General features: G+C 33.5%; 1 pseudogene across 1 annotated transcript in view; it reads left to right on the top strand.

Annotated features, from left to right (window-relative positions):
- The first annotated feature begins 1241 nt into the window (after positions 1–1241).
- The window catches only part of LOC306661024 (activated RNA polymerase II transcriptional coactivator p15-like), a 42187-nt pseudogene continuing 36540 nt past the window's right edge, over positions 1242–6888 (top strand). The window contains exon 1 of the transcript in view: positions 1242–1656. The product of the transcript in view is annotated as an activated RNA polymerase II transcriptional coactivator p15-like (transcript). The remainder of the gene's footprint in view (positions 1657–6888) is intronic.

Below are 6888 nucleotides of genomic sequence, written 5' to 3'. Positions count from 1 at the left end.
ATATAGACACATAAGTGGAGATTCTTTGGTCTCACTTCCAATAATAAAAAATTCCAGCTTCTCAAGGGCCTTGCTCATGACCTTGCAACACACTAGTACTAAAAAGGTCTGAATTCCCTTTCTGCACCCTTGCACTAAACCGAATACCATATCTGTTGATGATGATTCACTAAATTAATTAGTTTACAGCAATGTTCATAGCAAAGTTTTCTTAAAATTTAATTTTAAATGTTAGAAGTAATTTATTTTGGCAAAAGAAGAAATTCCTTGACATAGTAGTTTTTAACTTTATCAAATTATGCTTAAATAAGTTATTGTTTTCCAATGCCTAACATAAAACAATTACCATTGGAAAGGATCATATCATTTCCAAACCTTCTGACTTAAAATAAGTAAATAGATCAGGTAACTAAGAAGCATAGGTTCAACAAAGAACCTTAATACCTGAAATAAAATCAACAATATTTTCCTTAAAATTTTCTTAAAACTTTTAACTGCTATTTTGGTACTATAGAATTTGTTCTTGTTCATTACGTATTTTAAATATATTCTTTTACTGTGACTAAATTTAAAATTCATTGCATTCAGCACAATTACTACCTACATCTCCCACAATACTGAACTAGTTATTTGAACAAGAGCATTTAAAGATGTTCAATTTTGTTCATTGTATCTAGAGGTATAATTATGCGAGCCACTGAATTTTATAGTTTGTCTGTTTTACAATAAGACTCAATGGTCCGGCAAAAACACTGATATAAATGGACATCATTTATTTCCTATATTAAGAACTGCATTTTTAGTGTTCAGAAAGTTAACTACAAAGTGTCAGAATTCAATGGGTTTTGATTCTTTATGATGAATCATTTTAATCATTTAAGAAGCTGAACTATCTGAAGAATTGAAGTAAGTTTTCAAATAGGACATAAGAAAGCTAAGCTAACCCTTGAGATGATCATTCATGGTAGACAAATTAAACAACAAACTGGGTGTGGCATTTCTGGTTTCTATAAAAATGAAGAATTTGACTATCACAAAATTTATCTCACTGTATATAAGGGCCAGTTTTTCAAATGATAACATTTTACATATCTCATTATAATCCACTTTAGTAAATTAGCTATAATCCAGTGTTAAGATAATTTCCTATTTTTTCACAACTCATCTTTGTCACTAAAAACTTTAAGTCCTGTTAAATATTAACGTCCACCCAGTCTCCAGCCAGCAGGCAGAGGGGCTGTGGACTACAGAAGCAGACCAATGCCTACATCAAAGGGACTTGTTTCCTCAATCTCCTCGAGCAGTGATTCTGACAGTGAAGTTGAGAAAAAGTTAAAGAGGAAAAAGCAAGTTGCTCTGGAAAATCCTGTACAGAAGCAAAAGATTGGTGAGACCTCCAGAGCTCTGTCATCTTCCAAGCAGAGCAACAGCAGTAGAGATGATAACATGTTTCAGATCGGGAACATGAGGTACCTCAATGTTCGGGATTTTAAAGGCAAAATTCTAATTGATATTAGAGAATACTGGATGGATGCAGAAGGTGAAAAGGTATTTCTTTAAATCCAGAACAATGAAGCCAGCTGAAGGAACAGATTCCTGACATTGATGATGCAGTAAGGAAACTTAAGCACTTTTTTGTATATTTATTAATCACCTGTATGTCTTCTTCTGTAAGGTGTCTTTCCAGTTCCCTGGCCCATTTATTGATTGGGTTCTTTGTATTTTTGGTGTAAAGTTTTGTAAGTTCTTTATAAATTTTGGAGTTAAGTGCTCTATCTGAAGTGCGTGTGGAAAAGATTTTGTCCCACTCTGTAGGCTCTCTTTTCACATTATTGATTGTATCCTTTGCTGAGAAAAAGCTTTTCAGTTTGAGTCCATCCAATTTATCAATTCTTGCTTTGATTTCTTGGGCTCTGGGAGTCTTAAGGAAGTCTGATCCTAAGCCAACGTGATGAAGACTTGGGCCTCCTTTACCTTCTATTTGTTGCAGAGTGTCTGGTCTAATCCTAAGTTCTTCATCCATTTTGAGTTGAGTTTTATGCAGGGTGACAGATAGAGGTTTAATTTCATTTTTTGCATATGGATATCCAGTTTTCCCAGCACCATTTGTTGAACAGGCTATCTTTTCTCCATTGTATATTTTTGGTTCCTGTGTCCAATTTGAAGTAACTGTATTCATGTGGGTTCGTCTCTGTGTCTTCCATTCTGTCTCAAATTAAAACAACTCTAAGATTTCATCTTACTCCAATTAGAATGGTTATTATCAAGAACATAAACAATAATAGATGTTGGTGTGGAAGTAGGGAAAAAGGCACACTAGTACATTGCTGGTGGAACTGCAAATTGGTGCAGCCACTCTGGAAAGCAGTATGGAGAATCTTCAGAAAACTTGGAATGGACCCACCATTTGACCCAGCTATGCCACTCCTCTGTCTATACCCAAAGAACTTAAAATAAGCATACTATAGTAATACAGTCATGTCAATGGTTATAGCAGCTCAATTCATAATAGCTAGGTTGTTGAACCAACCTAGATGCCCTTCAACACATGAATGGATAAAGAAACTGTGGTATATATACACAATGGAATATTATTCAGGTATAAAGAAGAATAATATTATAGCATTTGTAAATAAATGGAAAATATCATGCTAAGTGAAATGAGCCACTCCCAAAAACCAAAGGCTGAATGTTTTCCCTCATAAGTGGATGATGATATATATAATGAGGTAGGGTGGGGGGTGAGAGAAGAATGGAGGAACTCTAGATTATGTGGAGGGAAATGAGAGGGGGGGGTATGAAAAATGGTGGAATGAGACAGACATCATTATCCTATGTACGTATATGATTACACAAATGGTATTAATCTGCATTGTGCACAACCATAGAAACAAAATGATATACCCCATTTTTGTGCAATGAATCAAAATGCAGTCTGTAAAAAATAAAAATTAAAAGAATAATAAAAGAAGAAAACTCTTAAATCTGAGCTATATAAAACCTATACTGTTCTGGTCATTTAATCTGTCTTTTTACATTGACTTCTTTTTTCTAAATGTTTTTCAAGCTATTGTATATGTGGATTGCAGAACAATTTGTATGAATACATTTTTTAATGTGATTATTAAAAATGTTCTGAGTAAAGCTAATTGTCAACTTTATTAAGGAGGATTGCTTTGTGGCCACCCCTTAGTGTAAAATAAAATCAAATAATTACAATCTTAACTTTTTTGGCCTTTTTTGATCAAAAGACTGGAACCCTTTAAGGCCAAAATTACCAGTGTTATAGACCTATTAGTTAATTCAGTTTTTACATGAAAAAGATTTGTTTTGCATTGAGCTTTTTAACATTAGATTTGTGAAATCCATGCATCTTGATGTCTTCCAGTCAAATGTCAAAACTTGTACCACTTTCCATTTTTTTTAATTCATTTTCCTCCAATAACTCAATGTCTTCATTTTCATTTCACTCTTTTTTCATTGAATATATTATGCTAATTTGAAAAGTCAGTGAAATTGTCAAAGTGATATTTCTATAAGGTACTTATAATTAAAATATTATATGGGAACTACAAAAAAAAAAAAAAATCCACCCAACCTAAACCAGATAAAACCACATTTGGTTGATTTTATAAAATAAATTTATGAGATATGTTCTAAAAATGTTATGTTCACACTTGAAAACTGACATTTATGGAGTAACTAATATATGGCAGGCACTGTCCGGACATAATTTTGACATATTTCATGCATTTTCATAAGAATTGTGCATGGCATTTCAGAGATGTACTTAGAATGTTTAATGTTTAGAATAAATCATAATTCCTCAATATGACATTGATTTTAGTCTTAACTATCTTATATGGGTGAATATGTAGATATAGCAATAGAATAAACTTGAGTGCATTATTGGTTATTTCAAGAACCAACTGGAGCAGACCTTTTGGGTGTCTTACCCCCAATTTTTTTCCAGTTCCATGTTTTCTTGCTTGCTTCTCACTAAAGAGGCAAAACACATCAGATACTTAAATTTCCCAACCTCCTTTGTGGATAAAGACTTGTGTGACTCAGTTCTGCCATGAGACAAACCAGGAAGTCTGCTGGAGTACTAAAGGAGTTGCCTTATTTTTTAATTGTCAATAGACCTCTATTTATTTATTTATATGTGGTGCTGAGAATCAAACCCAGTGCCTCACACATGCCAGGCAAGTGCTCTGTCACTGAGTCACAACCCCAGCCTCAAGAGTTTCCTCTTTGATGATTAAAGAAAGAAGGAATGAGAGAGGAAGAATGTGGGGAGGGAAGAGAAAACCGTTTTCCACATTCTTGCATTTCATATGGTTGTGAGAGGACAAGATGCAGAATGCACTAGTCATCAAGTTCTCACCATGAGGCCACAGTCAACAGAATTTTCTAAACACCAATTCTGTAACCAAACCTTTCTGAGACACTGAAACAACCCAGGAACTGCCTATCCCCAGATTTTTAGTTATTTGTGATAACTAGATCACATTTATAATGTGAACTTCTACAGAATGGACATATATTGTTTCCTTGCAATGGTTTCTTCCTTGATATAAGAAAATGATATGTAAGTACATGAATTTATTAAAAATATAATGGTAAGAAAATATTGTAGCAGTAGAGAAAAGAAAAACCCTCAAATCTGTCTTTAGAACAAAAACTTCAGGAAAAACTTATATGTTTATCCATGATTTCAAGACCTTAACACAGTTATTGGAAGGAACTATAAAGCAATATGAATGAAGGCTGGCAGAGTTGAGCAGTTAGTATTTGTTGGATGAATCAATCTAAGAAGAAATGAATTCTCTGTGTGTGTACCATTTGTTTAAAAGAACTCATGGGAGCTTCCCTGTCCAACCTTACAACTTAGACCCAATTCAGGAACAATCTAAAAGACCTTCATTTTCTTGGTAGATTTTTCCTGTATCGATTATTTTATTTTCATTTTAAAACCATATTCTAATATCTAGAATATTTAGAGTAATACTAATAGTAAATTCATAATCATTTTCCTTCAGCAAGAAGCTCAGGAGGTTGGGCACAGTGGCTCCCGGAGGGTTGGGAAGCTGAAGCAGGAGGATCGTGAGTTGAAAGCCAGCCTCAGCAATTTAGCAAGGTCCTAACCAACTCAACAAGATCCTGTTTATAAATAAAATATATTTTTGAAAAAAACGGTGACTCAGTGGTTAAAGGCCTCTGGGTTCATTTGCAGGTACCAAAAAACAAAAACAACAACAAAATCAGGAAACCCCAGTAAGTACTTATAAACATGTATCTAAGTGAAAGAAGCAAATTTTCTTGTTAATTTAGTTGTTATGTTCCCTGTAGAAATCTCTAGTAAAGCAGAACACTCTATAAGCTACAACTTCCAAATTTTTACAAATCAGAAGAATGCACAACCTTACTATAATGATCAACATTTGTGTGAATTCCAAAATATCACACCTCCCCTAGTCATGGTTACAAGTCAAATCACCTGACTGGTAACCCACAATAACATTAAAACTTTTCTTAATGTCCTGTGTATTGGGCCTTATAATTCTTTACGTTGAAAAATTAAACAATTCACCCAAAGAATATCCTACAAAAAAAGTTGGATAGTTGACTAAAAAATGCAGACAAAAATATATTGATTATTACTGTTGATTCCACTAGTAGACACCCTAGAAACTAAGAGTAAAATGAGAAAATGTTTTCTTCCCCTTCTCCAGCTCTCCCCAGCTTGTCCAGCTGCATGAAGCCCTATCCAGTATTACAGCTCACTACCATTTCACTAAGGCTCATTAGGTGATTAGTTGACTCTGGACCTGAGGAACAAGTAATTAGTAATAGACACAGTCTATACTTTTGGCTACTCAGCTTCCCACATTTTGAACACAGAAACAAAAATCTTACGCTGTCACTTCATAATGTCCAAATATTTTTCAAAAAATGAAAGTTCTCCTGTCTTCAACTTACATAAGGAAGCCGAAGTTCCCAAAAGTAATGGTGTCCTTCTACATGCAACAATTGATGATATATTCTCCTCAAATTGGGTCAAGAGCCTGCCTGAATATTGCATTGCCTAAAGACTAACTCATAAAGTCAAAATCAGTAACAACACTTAACACCATCAGGAGAAAGAGGGCAGTGGCGTAAGAAATTAATTATTTCTACGATTATACACATATAACAATTCAGAAAGAAAATATGCACAATTGCACCACTGTTTGCTCATATAACTACTCACTTGGCCTGAGTTGATACATATAGATTCTTTGTTTTTTTTTTTCCTCTTTTTACATTGTGTATATCTTTTTCCCATTCTACCTTTAAGCATATAAATATTGTTCCAGAAAGGCTGGTGCCTCTCTGATTCCCTATAAACTTCTTTCTCCAAATAATATAAATTACCATAAGTTTCTATAAGTTACCTCATGTCCCAAAAGGTTTTCCCATCTTTAATATACATGATTAAAAAATGTTTCCATAGGAAACCAAAATTACTCATGTATACATAAATACTCTAACTTCAACATCATGCTGCATTGTGTTCTGTTAAGAATCAAAGTAGAAAATATTTTTGTCCAGAGTCATATTTGAAAATGATTTCAGGAATTATTATCTAATTATAGTTAACAGTATAATAACCACAATGTATTTTAAGTATGATTATGCAGGAGATTTTATGTACAACTATTCAACCTTGTGCTGGAGGTTCTAGTCAGGGAAATTAGTCAAGATTATAAAAACACAATATAATTGGAAGGAAGTAAACCATTTTTATTCATAAATGGCATGATCTTATATGTAGAAAAACCTAAATAATCAATGAAATGATATTAGAATTAAAAAAACAAGTTCAGCAAGTTGACCCAACTACAA

Source organism: Sciurus vulgaris, assembly GCF_902686455.1.
Source record: "Sciurus vulgaris genome assembly, chromosome: 5".
In the NCBI taxonomy this organism is placed as follows: domain Eukaryota; kingdom Metazoa; phylum Chordata; class Mammalia; order Rodentia; family Sciuridae; genus Sciurus; species Sciurus vulgaris.
This window is presented reverse-complemented; position numbering and strand designations above follow the sequence as displayed.